Consider the following 15,155-nt stretch of genomic DNA (forward strand, 5'->3'; position numbering starts at 1 on the left):
ACAAAAACTAGATAAGATTGAAGAAGATAAAATTGCATTCTGCCAATAAATGGTTTTAGATCTTTCATGAGAGACACAGCTAGAGCATGTCAAATACAGAAGTGATTGCTAGTGGCAAACCAGAGAACTGAATACAGACCCCTTGTTTGTAGATGTTGAGAAAGGATTACAAGAGCTGAATGGGCTTTCAACCCCCATAAGAACAACAAGTTCAATTAACCAGGGCTTTCTGGTATTAAACCAATATTCCATGACTGTTTATGTACAGACCTGTGGCTCCAACTGCATATGTGGCATAGTATGGCGATGTTGATCATCAATGGAAGGAGAAGCCCTTGGTTCTCCCTAGTTAAAGGGAATGTCAAAGCACAGTAAAGGTTATAGATAAGGATAAGGGGACCAGCTAGGAATATTAAGGACAGGAAACTGGGAAAGGAAATAACATTTGAAATGTAAATATAGAAATATCCAATTAAAAAAGGTATATACGGGGCTGGGGATTTAGATCAGTGGTAGAGCGCTTACCTAGGAAGCGCAAGGCCCTGGGTTCGGTCCCCAGCTCCGAAAAAAAGAACCAAAAAAAAAAGGTATAAAATTTGCTAAAAAAAAAAGGAAAAAAAAACAAAAGATAATTAGCAGCTAATCAGACCTATTGAGTCAGTAATCCAAAGGGTTCCTGTCAGGGATTTATAGTCAGAATAATACTAGTGGAAAGATTGAGATGATGAAGATTAAATTTGGAGCACTTCTCTCTCCCAAATACCAGTATCAGACACTTACTCTTCTATAAGTATCCAAATAATTGAGGAGTTTACTCTGAGCTGAGGTAAGTATACTTATTTTTCACTTCTTCCTTAGGACCATTTTCTTCTGGGCAATAAGAACAAAAATCCATGAGCTCTAAGGAAAAGAACAGTGTCCTTCCAAACACCTGGCTTTTGGGAGAAAGAAATTAATGATATAAACTCTCTGACTTCCAGGAACCATTAGAAGCAGGGAAGTCCAGATTCTTCTGAGAGGCTCCCAGCTCCTGATCCCATGTGTGGAAGGATCAGATCAATTCTATCTCTTCAACTTACATATTCCACTCCTACCAAGGCTTCAGTGAGATTTCTCAGGGATGATGTATTTCTTCCTTCTTTTATACCAAGACAGAAGACCAGCTTCGTTCTCCCCATCTCTGATTTCTTCATCGTCTTTGTTCTCCCTCCCTAATGACTGTTTCCCCTGAATTTGAGGCCAATTAGTAAAACCTATAGGTACTGAAGTAATATCTGAGAGGCATTTGCAGTCAGGACAACACTTATTACATCACAGAAGAAGCTAGTGCTCTCAAGGATACAAGAGATTTTTCAGGGAGAGCCTAATGATATTGTCACTGAGAACTGCCATGGCCTGACTCTAAACAGCTTTCCTTACATTAACCAGTTCTGAGGGTGCCAATTTAGGTATGTCTCCTGTGACACAGTGGAAACTTTCGTTCTCCATCTCTCTAAAGCTAGTGACATCTGAATGGAGAAAATGAGTCAGGGGCATGGCATGGATAGAAATTATTTAGGAACTTGGAGTGGAGGAGATTCTTCTGGATAATATTTTTATTCCCAGGTCAATTCCTGTGACATACAGTTCAATTTTCTAGGTTTTCTTAATTTTATAAAGGCCAGTACTTTACCTACACACCTTTCGTTGAATGAATATTGTATTTCACTTTCCTATTGTACATTCCTTCATAGGGGACATTATAAATATTCCTGAATATGTACTCAAAAATTCTGTTTTCAAATTCCATTCTCTGCTATGATTTTGGAAACAAAGTGGGCCCATCTATAGACGGAGAATAACAGTGTAAATATGGTGTACCTACTTCAATTATAAATTCCCAAATCCTTATGTTATTCAAAAATTACCAACATCAATAAAGCAAAGGACCACATGGAGTATACAATTCTTTTCTCTATTCACATTTGATATCTGTACTACATTATCTACTTCCTGTGTTCCCATGGCCAGACTTGAAGGTTTTAGATGTGTTGCCATGATTCTTCCTTAATGTCATATATAAGAAACAGGAGCATGGGCAGGGGGAAGAAAGACTTGAGGAACAGTGAAACCTCAACTATATACCTTCATAAGTACAGGAGGGAGTCTCTTTGATATACTCATTTGCAAACTCTACATTCTTGACCTAGTTGTGCAGAATCCATGTAATCATTCCACCTAACCTAATAGGTGTAGGAAGCACCTAAAGTATATATATATATATATATATATATATATATATATATATATATATATTCAACCACCAAAACTGGATAACATTGATGAAGCTAAGAAATGCATTCTGCCAGGAAACAGATATAGATATTTCCTGAGATACAAAGCTAGAGCATGTCAAATACAAATGTGAATGTCAATGGCAAACCAGTAAACTGGAAATGGAGTTCCAGTTGGTAGATTCTGAGAAAGGATAATAAGAGCTGAAAAGGCTTTCAACCCTTAAGAACAAAAATGCCAATGAACCAGATCTTTCTGGTACGAGACCAATATTCAAAGGTGGAAAATGGAAAGACCTAAGGCTCCAACTGCATTTGTAGTAGAGGATGGCCTTGTTGGGCACCAAAGGAAGGTTAAGCCCTTGGTCCTCCCTTGGTTTGACTTGCATTTAAAGGGAATGTGAAGGGACAGTAATGGGATGGTTTATAGAAGAAGTGGAGAGGGACCTGTTAGGGATCGTACGGGAGGAAATTCTAAAAGGAAACAGTATTTTAAATATAAATATATAAATATACATTTTAAAAAAAGAAATAAAATTTGTAAAAAATAAAAGATATAAGAAATAAAAGAAAAGAAAACTACCAGCTAGTTACAGCTATAGACTCAGAAATCTAATGAGTCACTATCAGGTAATGACAGTCATAGAAATAATAGTTGAAGGACTGAGATGATGATGTTTAAAATAGAAGCTCTTCTCTATCCCAGATATCAGGGTCAGGCACAAACTGCACTATAGGAATCTAAAGCATGGAGGAGTTTACACAGAGCTAGGGTTATAAAACTTATCCTTCCCGTGTTCTTTAAGTCCCTTTTCTTCTTGTCAAAAAGAATAAAGGCCATGCACTCTCAGGAAAACAACTGTGCCCTTTCCATCCCTTGGCTTTTGGAATAAAGAAATGAATGATATAAACTCTCTGACTTCCAGGAACCATAAGAACAGGTAAGTCCAGATGATTTTGAGAGGCTCCCATGTCCTCATTCCCATATGTGGAAAGCTGAGATGAAGGCTGTCTCTTCAGGGAACCCACTAAACACCTACCCCGGACTCACTGAGCTCTCAAATGGACCAGGTAATTCTTCCTTTTTGATACCAAAACAGAAGGGAAGCTTTCTTTGAACATCTCTGATTTCTTCATCCTCTTTGTTCTCCCTTCAAAAATGTCTGTTTATTCTGAATTAAAGGCCAATTAGTAAGCTCTAGGGGTACTGAAGAAATATCTGAGAGGCAGATGCTATCAGGACAACACTTGTGACCTCACAAAAGTTGCTAGGGCTCTCTAGGTTACAAGAGATTTTTCAGAGAGGGCCTAATGATAATGTCTCTTAGAACGCCCATGGCCTACATGCTGAACAGCTTTCCTTACATTGACCAGTTTCAAGAGTGCCTTTTCCAGGAGAGTCTCTTGTGTCACAGTGGAAACATTTACGTACTCCATCTCTCTATAAAGTTAGATACTTCTCTTTTCTTCATTAGTGGTTACATGCTCTGAATGGTGAAAGTTAGTCAGGGGCATGTCACGGGTAGAAAAGATTTAGGAAGATGGAGTGGAGGTGATTCTTCTAGATAATATTTATACTCCCAGGATTATTCCTGTGACATACAGTTCAATTTTCTAGGTTTTCTCTGTTTCGCAACGGGCAGTATTTTCCCTATAGACCTTTAATTTATTGAATATTGTATTACAAATGTGATCATATTCTAGTTTTCTTCTCTTGCTTAGTGATGAAAAAAGTGATACCCAGTACTGTATTAGAACAAACATTATATAGTACACCTAAAGAAAACAAATTGCTCCCAAGGTCAACGTAACTTCATAAGTAAGCAATTTGAATTCACAGAGAAATGGTAAAGTATTGTATTATTTATCCTTAAAAGGATACTTGTAAGAATCTTTTAGAAACAGAAATCTAAACATCTGTATAAAAATGTTATATCTGCTTTAAATGATCAGAATGCACATCTGTGATTGGCAAACCTTATTAAATCCTATCAGGAAGCTGAGGGTAAAACTGGTTCAGAAAGCAGTCATCAACAGTCCAGCATTTGTGACAGTCACACCATTAGCCTGTGCCGCCATAGTTCTTGATCCCTGACCTTAAAAGATCCCAGCCTTTCCGAACTACAAATTGTTCCATACATTGTTTTTTATATCAGAGTCAGTAGGGAAAAGATCTTAGCCAGCTTCACAAACAATTTTATTTTTCCAAAAGCTTTTAATGGGTTGTGGTCCTCGCTAATCATTCTACATTTCCTCGGGCAATGATAGAAGCAATGATCTACCCCAGAGGCAATTGCTAAAAGACCTGTATCACTCTTATTGCAAATGCCAATGGCACTGCCCTCTGAGTGGTAGAAAGCTCCATGAGGATTTTCATGCACTTCTTAGATTAAGAGAGGATGAGTGCAATAACTGAGCACCACTCTGCCTGAAATCCTCGTGGGGTTCATGACTCACCAAGGTTCAACGAGACTGTGCTGAAGAGTGGGCCATACCCCAGGATTTCTAAAGCTCTGTGCCATTCCTCCTTCACAGGCCTTGGCAATACTCCATTTCAGAACCAAATTTGAACTATGCTTTTACCCTAGATATAATTTCAAATACTATACTAATCAGGGAGAGTGTGCAGCCTTACATTGTCCTTGACTTTAATGGAATTGCTTTACATTTCTTTCCATTTAGGTTGATGCTGGGTACCGGCCTGCTGTCCATTGCCTCTATTATGTTTCTGCATAGGACTCGTATCCCTGATTGCTCTCACCCTTTTAACATGAAGGTGGGTTGGAATATTTTTGCAAGCTTTTTAAATATCTAATGAGATTATCATGTGATTTTTCTGTTTCAGTTTCATTATATAGTGAATTATATTGATGGATTTTCAGAAATTGAAACATCTCTGCCTCCCCCTAGAAATTAATAATTACACAGCATAACCTACAGAAAGGATCTCACATTCACATGCATACTCCAATAGCTCCCCAAAAACACAAAAAAATACAAACAAAAAAAAATCATGCACCCTACTGAACAGATGTAATACTCACATACATACTCAAACATCCTAATCGAAAACACAAAAACCAAAAAACATGCAAGCAAAAAAAAAAAAAAAAAAAAAAAAAAAAAAAAAAAAAAACCCTGCTCCCGCAACATCTCATTAATACCTTTAAGCATTAATGTCCTCTACTCAACAGTAAAAGGACACAGGCTAACACAATGGATTTAAAATCAGGATCTATCCTTCTGTTGCACTCAAGAAACACAATCCAGCAACCAAGATAGACACAACCTCAGACCAAGGGGTTGGAAAAGATTTCCAACCTAATGGACACAAGAAACAAGATGGTGTAGCCATTCTAACATCCAGCAAATCAGACTTTCTACCAAAAGTAATCAAAAGAGACGGGGAAGGATACTTCATATGCATCAGAGGAAAAATCCACCAAAATGACATCTCAATTCTGGATGTCTATAGGCCAAAGACAAAAAGCAGAAATATTGGTGAGAGAAATATTCCTAAAGCGTAAATATCACATCGAACCTCACACATTAATAGTGGGTGACATCAATGTCCCATCTCACCAAAGGCAGGCCATTGAGACAGAAATTAAAAAAATAAATAAATAAATGATTTAACAAACACGGGGTTCAATAAAATTGACCTCACTGATATCTACAGAATAGTTCACACAAACACAAAAGTACACACTCTCTTTTCAGTACCTCATGGAACCTTATCCTAAAATGAACATGTTCTCCCACTCTAAAGAAGCCACAATGGATACAGAAATACTGCACTAACCATTGGATCTTCTCAGATCACCATGGATTAAAACTGGACTTCAACAATAAGAAAAAGTGTATAAACTCATTGAAATTCAATAGCTGGCAACTTAAGATCCACCAGTTCAGGGAAGAGATGAAAAACAAAAAGTGCTCCTAGAATTTAATGAAAATGAAGGCACAACTTCTCCAAACTTACCTGCATATGCAGCACAGGGTGCTTTTATAAAGAAACCGGAGAGACCCCACACTAGCAACTTCCCAGCACACCCTAGATCTCTAAAATAAAAAGAAGCAAATACATATTAAAGGAGGAGACAGCAAGAAATGATCAGACTCAGGGTGAGAGTGATCCATCAGAAACAAAGAGAATACAAAGATCAAAAAAAAAAAAAAAAAAACAAAAACAAAACAAAAAAAAAAAAACAAGAGCTGGTTCCTTTGGAACATCAATCCTACAGACAAATCCTCAGACAGACAATGTAGTAGGAGGAGAGAGCATCCATCCAAATAACAAATTCAGAAATGAACAGGGAGCCGTATCAATGTACAATGATGAAAGTCACATAATCATTAGTTCTCACTTTAAAGTGGATGATTGTGTAGACTGATTGCACTGACCACAGGTAAATTTAGGTAAGATAAACTCTGTAAATGGCTCTACAACACCTAATGAGACACAAACAGTAATTAAGTTTCCCTACTGAAAGAGCCCAAGGGCCAGATTGTTTGAGTGCAGACTCCTACCAGGTTTTCAAAGAATTCTCAACCTTCACCAAAAAAACAGAAACAGGAGGAAAATGCCAAAATGATTCCATGACACCAGTGTCGCCCTGACACATAAATCACAAACGACACAACAAAGAAAGAATTTCAGAAGAATTTCCCTTACCAACATTGGTGGAAAAAATACTAGGTAAAATGCTCGAAAATAAAATCCAAGGTCATATCAAAACCGCCATTCAGTGCCATCATGTAGGCTACCTCCTGAGGCTGCAGGAGTGGATCAATCTATGAAAACCAATCAAAGTGATCCACTATATAAGCAAACTGAACTGAAAAAAAAATATTCTGCCCTCAGCATTTCACATTAACGTGCGAGCTCCACCTGGAGTTAACTTTGTGGATGTTGCATACCATGCAGTATATATATATACACATATATATTTATATTGTATATAAATACATATATATATATATTTATACACATATATAAAATATTATTATAATAAATTAATATATTAAAGTGATATGTACAATCATTATAATAATATAATTAATAATATACTATATTAACATATTAAAGAATATTATTATTAAAATAAATAATATAGTCATATTTTATTAATACATTATATTATTATATATTTATATCATAATAAAATATAATTGATACTAATATATTATGTTAGTATATTAAATTATTATATAGTAATAAACTATACCTCTCTTACCCTCTTCTGACTCTCTACCTAACCACACCCTCAGTACTCCAGTATCAACTTTCCCCTCTGGCTCACTGTCATAGGCTTTAACATTTAAAGAACAGTTAAAAGGGACAGAAGGTTCATATGCGATCTCCTTAATCCATGAAAGAGGACTAGCCAGGGGCAACCTCCTTTGAGGAAGCAGATAAATATCAGGATACAAATAACATTTGCTGGGGGAAGATCAAATTCGAATAATGACTTTGCATATCTATCCAGTGTATTCTGAGAAAATGGGGAATATTCTTTCTAAAGACCCAGCTATACTACTCCTGGCCTTATATCTGAAAAAACCTCTGCCATACCGCAAGGACATGTGCTCCATAACGTTCTAACTGCTTTCTTCATAATGAGCAGAAAATAGAAATAGCCCAGAAGCCCCTCAACCAAAGAATGGCTACAGAAAATGTGGTTCATTTACACTATGGAATACTACACAGTTATGAAAAATAAGGACATTGTGAAGATGCGGTGGAGTAGATGGAATGAGAAAGTATTGTTCTGAATGAGGTAACTGAGTCCCAAAATAACATGTACATACTCACTTAAAAGAGGGTATTAGCCATAAAGTACAGAATTCAAACACTAAGATCTAAGGAACCAAAGAGGCTAAACAAGAAGAAAGACCCAAGAAAAATTATTGAATTTCACTCAGAAGGAGGAATAAAATAATGAGAGGAGGCAGATGGAAGGAAAGGAATGGGTGGCTGAGGGGATGGGACGGGAAATGGGGTTTGAGAATCATTTCTTGAGAGAGACGAGCAAGAGGGACATAGGGCCAAGAGAATAAAGAGAAATCAGTGACTGTCCAGGGTGGGTGCTATCTCTAAGATTTGCCTGCAATCTGGGATTGGTGAGGCTACCCTAGCGTGTATGAGGGTGACTTTAGTTGAGACTCGGAGCAGTGGGGATACAAATACTGAAATGGTCACTTTCCATAGCCACAGAGGACCAAAAGTGGAAGGATAAGGACACAAAGCCACCCCCAAAATTTTGACACAGAAATTGCCCTCTCTATAAGAGACACAGGTACAGAGATGGAAGAGAAATGAGGGAATGGACAAAGGATAAGTAGCCGGATGTGAGACTTATCCTACGGGCAAACCTCAAACACTGACATGTTTGCAGACGGGAAGATAGCATTATTGTTCTCTGCAAGGCTCCACCGAGCAGCCGACTGACACAGAAGCAGAGGTGCACGGCCAAAGATCGGATAGAGCTCAGAGAGTCTAACCAAAGAGCTGAGGAAAGGACTGAAAGAGGCAGAGGAGCACAGTGGTCTTCACGAGGGTTCACTAAACCCGTCGCCTGTCTTTGGATCCTGTTCTCCTACTCGAGCTTCGTTTTCAGGACCTGGTGGGAGATGATGAATCTAACCCTGCAAAGACTTGATGTGCCAGGGGAGAGGGTGCACCCAGAAGGGCACTCCACTCTCTCAGAGAAGATGGGGAGAGGATAGAAAGAGGGACTGTAAATGGTGGGAGCCTGGAGGAGTGTGGTGACAGTGCAGCATTCAGAATGTTACCTGGTGAATATATACAACCATTCTTGCAAGGGGCACAGGCATGACATCACGGGGATGGTGGCGTGACATCATGGGTGTGGCTCATGACATCGTGTAGGTGGGGCATGACATCATGGGAGTGGGGCATATCCTCATGGGGATGGGGTCATGATATCATGAAGCTTCATGGAAAATAGTTGAAACTAGAAAAAAAAACAAAAACAAAAACAAAAACAAAAAAAAAAAAAAAACAGCCCGAGAGCGAGCTGAGACCTAGAGACACAAACATGGCGCGTGTTTACCTATGGATGGTATCAGGTGTGAGGCAAATCATATTCTATCTACAATCCACAAATGGAGAGAGGACAAAGGAAAGGAGAAGGCCGGTGAGAGGGAAAGCATCAACCTCTCTGAAAGGAAAACTGTAACAGATTCTGTGATTGAAGTGCGGACGACTGAGACAGGAGCTGAAGGTTGGTGGGGAAGATGGAGGAATAGCGCTGTGCAGAGAGAACCGGCCAGAATTAGGGGACATATGGGTTAATGCAGAAACTCAATGGATGCACTTGTTAGTTCATGGCGTCTAGAGAACAACCTCCCGAGTATTTAATCTGATAGAGAACGCAGAGTCCGAACCTTCAATCTTTTGAAATCAAGCAAGTGGAACCTCAGGTTTTGGGATGGGACACATTCAGTGGAGTCGGTTTCTGAGGAGGTCAAATGGAGATCCCTGAATAACAGACCGATGCTGGGACAGAGATTATAAAAGCTCAAGCAAATGAGCCCTTCTGGTACCTTAAGCCTCCATCGATGTAAATCCACCCGAAAACCCCTTCCCGCTCTTCAAGGTTTGTGTAGCCCTTGTTCAACCTGAGTAAAATATATGCACACAGCGCGTCCCTGAACACCTTCTAACAGAGTTGTGACACTGAATACTTTGGAGCAACCCCCAACTCACTTTCAGGCAGACCAAGATTCTGTTGACCGAATAGTTCCAGAGGCCACTTCATCCTTTTGCACCTGGACACTCTAAGAAGCATACATCAGAGATGTGTGTGTGTGTGTGTGTGTGTGTGTGTGTCTATTTGTCTGTGTGTGTGTCTGTGTATCTGTGTGTCTGTCTGTGTATCTATGTGTCTGTCTGTGTGTCTTTGTGTGTGTATTTTTATGTGTGTGAGTGTTTGTGTGTGTTTGCATCTGTGTGTGTCTATCTCTGTGTATGTGTGTGTATGTGTGTTTATGTGTGTGTATGTGTGTTCCTGTGTTGTGTCTCTGTGTGTGTATTTTTATGCGTGTGAGTGTTTGTATGTGTGTATGTCTCTGTGTGTGTATGTGTGTGTATGTGTGTTTATGTGTGTGTATGTGTGTGTATCTGTGTGTGTGTATCTGTCTGTTTGTCTGTCTGTGTCTCTCTTGGTGTGTCTGTGTGTATGTGTGTGTGTCTGTATGTCTGTGTGTGTGTGGATATGTGTGTTTATGTGTGTGTGTGTGTGTATGTGTGTGTGTGTGTGTGTGTGTGTGTGTGTGTTAGTCATGCACAAGCTAACCATCCTCACACAGACTGTCTGGTTTCCTTTTCTTTTTGGAAAGTTGGCAAATCTTTCTCCTGTCCTAAGAAAAGACCACCCTGATTCTCAAATCTCTCTGTGAAGTCATGACAGGTTGAGTGATTTTCAAGTATGAGGAGTCTGTCCTAGTGAAAATAGCTTTCATGGGTAAAATAACCCTTGAAAAACATGTCTCAATATTTACTTTACTTAGTCTGTGATCCCTTGAGGGGATTATTCTATTATTATTATTATTATTATTATTATTATTATTATTATTATTATTATTAAAATAATCATCATTATATTATTATTATTATTATTATTATTATTATTATTACTATTCCAGGATCATTACATTATTTTATTGTCTGTGCTGTTACCAGTGTGCTAATGTTCACTGATGGCAGGAAGATTATTTTCCATGGGTGTCCCATTCGACGGCCATGTTTTAGTTCTTGAAACTGAAAGTTTCATTTACATGTTCCCAAGAGCAAATACATGCAAGTACAGAAAGTTCCTTGGTCTTCTACATGAGAGTCACACCCTCAAATAGTCTTCTGATCTATTTGAGGAACAGAATTTAGATAGGCAATGAGAAGGTTGGTGACCAAAGACCCAAGTTATGGAGAAATAAGACAGTTTTCACAATATTACAGGTTTTGGGGGTTGGTAGACATTACATAACCATCTTTTCATTCATAGCAGGAAGAGTCAAAATTATTAAAATATTGTAGGCAGAAAATTTTAACAACATATTAATGCTGGCTAATTTAAACATTATATATTCTCTTTCAGGTTCTTCTTGAAATTATTTGAAGATGTGAAAACCGGTATGTGTTTATCTGTACACATTCATATAGCATGGCCGTCACTCTAGTGAAGGACAGACTGCACGACTGTCAAGAGACAGACTGACTTTCTTGCCAAAGGAATAAATCTTCATGTTCACGGAGGCAGTTTCGATCTTAGGTGCAGATGTTTAAAATCCCCTGAATGCTTCCTACAGCTACCGTTTCCAATATGTGGTTATAACCTCGGATGTGGTTTGTTCTTTGAATTTTTTTTTAAAAACTACAAGAAAGTTTCGATTGCATATACTATTTGGAGATGTTGTCTTTTATCTTTTCTATCGATGTACTCTGGGTTGTAGACCGTTAGGCATTTTATGATCTATCTCTCACAGCAGGGATTGCCGATGAGTTGAGGCTTCATCAGGAATAAAGGAAAGAAGACAGGTAAGGTAATAGAGAACTCCCTGATGTATTTATCCCCTGTGAATCTGAGATGGCTGTTGTCATCAACCCGTATATATAAACTTTAACTTTACAACAAAGTACACTCACATGAGTTTAAACCTTTGTACTTTTCATTGTGTAAATATTTGCAATAAAGAGAGTTTTCAAAGTAATAAAGTTGTGTGATGTGTGTAACACTTTTAATAGATTCTCTTGTATAACTTAAAAGAATATATAAATGGTTTTCCTTCATGTTGAATATAATGTAGACAGTGTCTCTTCTAACAATATATGTTGTAATTTTGGCCTCTATAAAATTAAATATGTTCATGTCTTGCCTAAACTTCCACCACAAGTACTTATGGAATACTTCCTATACTTACTTAGTGTTTTTTTCCTAAATATTGACTTTAAAATGCATTCAGCAGAATAGATATTGATTCGGATGGAGGGAGGGAGGAAACTGAATAGAAGGGGAGGTAGAGAAGGGAGTATGTAGGAGGAATTAAGTATAGTGAGTTTGGAAGAATTAGGTATAGTGATTGCAGGGAAAAGGGAATGGAAATCACAAGTGTGGGGTGCACATCTCTAGAAATTGCCAGAGAATGGTAAAAGGCAAATCCCCAGGGTGTCTATTGGGGTGACTCTAGAAATAGAGATACAGAACCTTAATTTGCCATTTCTGTAGCCAGGCATGACTCCCAATGATGTGACACGGAAGAAAACACACCCACAAAACGTTCAAACCAAAATGAACACAGCCTACAAGATCTTCTGAGACAAATATAGATACAACAGACATGGAAGGAACGTCCAACCAATGGTTAGCATAGATTGAGAACTACCTCGTGGTCAAGCACCGATCCCTGACACTATTAAAGATACTCTATCGTGATTGTAGACAGATTCTTAGCATAACTGTCCTCTGAGTGACTCCACCCAACAGCTGAGAGAAACAAGTGTAAAGATTCATGACCAAACACTAGCTGGAGCTTGGGGAATCTTAAAAAAAAAAAAAAAAAAAAAAACAAAGAAAAACAGGTGAAGAATTTAGGCCCAGATGATATGAGGGACTCCACAGGAAGAACTATAGAGTCAACTCACAGTGATTCTTGTGATCTGCCACAGACTGAACCACCAATCAGAGAGTGAAAGTGGACAGAACCTGAGCCCCCATGACATAGGTAGCAAGTGTGTAGCTTGGTCTTTTTACAGGTGCCATCGAAAATGAGTGTTGCCATCCCATGAAGACGGAGCACCGATTTTTGGATGTAAAGTGTAAAGACAGGCAGCTTAGGCACTATATTTACAAAAAAATGGCGTTTGCTGAATATGAAGAAATGATTCGGTGATTAATAGCACTGTCTGTACTTGCAGAGGACCCAGGGCCAATCCCCAGCTCCCATGTTACAGCTTACAGGTGGCTGTAATTTCAGCATCACGGAATCTCATATGCTCTTCAACCTCCTGGGCAGAAGGCATGCATATGTCTCACATGTAGACAAGCAGGTAATACACTTACATAAGTACAACAAAAAGTACTAAGCTGTTCCTTGTTGAAATCATTTGATTTACGTGAATATTCAAAGTGATAATCACAGTCAAATAAACATTGTATTGATCCATAATAATCAAAGCCAGAAAAAGTTAGCAATCACCTGAGTCACTTTAAATCTATTTATTTAAAAAAATTGTAATAAAAATTTGCAGTAATAAAATTTAAATTTTATTAATATACATATAATATACCTTAGTATACTCATACATAGCTGAAAAATTATACTTTCCACATATTTGTTTAACTTTTATAAAGTTTACAGTTTGTGGTTAGTTTTTGTTGGATATTGTAGGTGTTTATTTTCAGGTATTAGCTCATAGACTCTCTAAACTCATGCAGAATATATTACAGGAACTGAGGTCCTCTTCTGTTGAATCCAGGAATGCTGCTATCTGTTTTTCTTGTTGTCTGATCATTTTTCTCTATGTATATATGAACAAGGATATTCATGTTCTGGAATTCTTCCAGTTTTGTCAAGCTGATACCTGATAGCTGATAGCTGATAACTGGAGAATATATAATTTTTGAAGATCATTTTAGGAACTATTTCTGATATCTGCACTATCAATGTTGTAGACTTTCTAATACATGTTCAAATGAATGGCTATTCAGGGAGTAAACATGCCTTAGTTACTGTTGTTTTGTCTTTTTAAAAGAAGAAATGTTAAAGGGATGGGGGTTGAGGTAAGGGACTCTGAGGGGGAAAATAGGAAGGAGGGCAGCATTTGAGACATAAAGAAATAAATAAAATGAATAAATACAAAAAATAAGCAGAAGTCAAAATATACAGAAAAAAATCAGATTTAATTGATAGGAAACAATACTCTTTTGTATCGTACCCCACTCCTGAAGTTTATATTACATAATCCATCTAATAACTAATTCTCAAAAATTAGATAATTGAAAAAAAACATATTACAAGTACCACAGTAGGTTGACCAAATCCTAAAAGCAATGTTTGTACTACTGTACACTTTCTATATTCTATGCCCATATCCAATCAAGAAATCCATTGACATTCAATTATTACATACTGTACGTTATTCTATTCTGTGATAATTCATTACTATTTTTATCTTCTATGACCAGACCTTTGAAGAGAAATAATTACTTTGGTAGAATGTCTCTGATTTTGGATTTGCCTAGCGTTTTTTCTTTTTTAGGTTGAGATTGTATGTACTTGATGCAGATACCAAAAATTGTTTCCTGCTTTTTTTGTCTCAGTTCAGCACTAGGTGGACACCTGGCATCTTAATATCGCCCCATTAGGGAGCAATGAAATTATTTTAAATTATTTTCCTTTGATAGTTAAAAAATATTTTAATGTATTTTTCTATTGGATTTCCTTTTAAAGTAATAGAAGTTTTAGAAGAATTACTTAAATACTATGAAAAGACTGTGTGTCTCTTCAAAATTTTAGGCTTTGTTTTCAGTTTCTCAGTCATTTTTTTTCCAAAACTTTGGCCTTAATGGTCCTTCCTACCTCTAAATAGACTCAAAACAAGACTTCTGAGGAAAATATAATCATTGTCTTAATGTTTGGGTGACTCATGACTCAAACAATACTCTAGTTTTAGTATCACTGTAATTTATATTTTAAAATCTTCCATATTGTCGGCACACCAAAATGGAATTCTATTTTTCTTTCATTATACACATAAAGACCCAAGATTCTAATTTTATTTTATTGGGGAATAACAACCAGTATCTAATTTTCTAACACTAGCTGACCTTTTATATTAGTCTTCTGTCACTTGTAAACTCA

General features: G+C 37.4%; 1 long non-coding RNA gene across 1 annotated transcript in view; it reads right to left on the reverse strand.

Annotated features, from left to right (window-relative positions):
* LOC147998011 (uncharacterized) overlaps positions 1 to 1,298 on the reverse strand; it is a 38,703-nt gene extending 37,405 nt beyond the window's left edge. Inside the window, exon 1 of the long non-coding RNA XR_015647312.1 lies at positions 1,080 to 1,298. This is a non-coding gene — a long non-coding RNA (uncharacterized LOC147998011). The remainder of the gene's footprint in view (positions 1 to 1,079) is intronic.
* Between the last annotated feature and the right edge of the window lie 13,857 nt (positions 1,299 to 15,155).

The sequence above is a fragment of the Rattus norvegicus genome, chromosome Y (assembly GCF_021556685.1).
Source record: "Rattus norvegicus strain SHRSP/BbbUtx chromosome Y, alternate assembly SHRSP_T2T, whole genome shotgun sequence".
In the NCBI taxonomy this organism is placed as follows: Eukaryota; Metazoa; Chordata; class Mammalia; order Rodentia; family Muridae; genus Rattus; species Rattus norvegicus.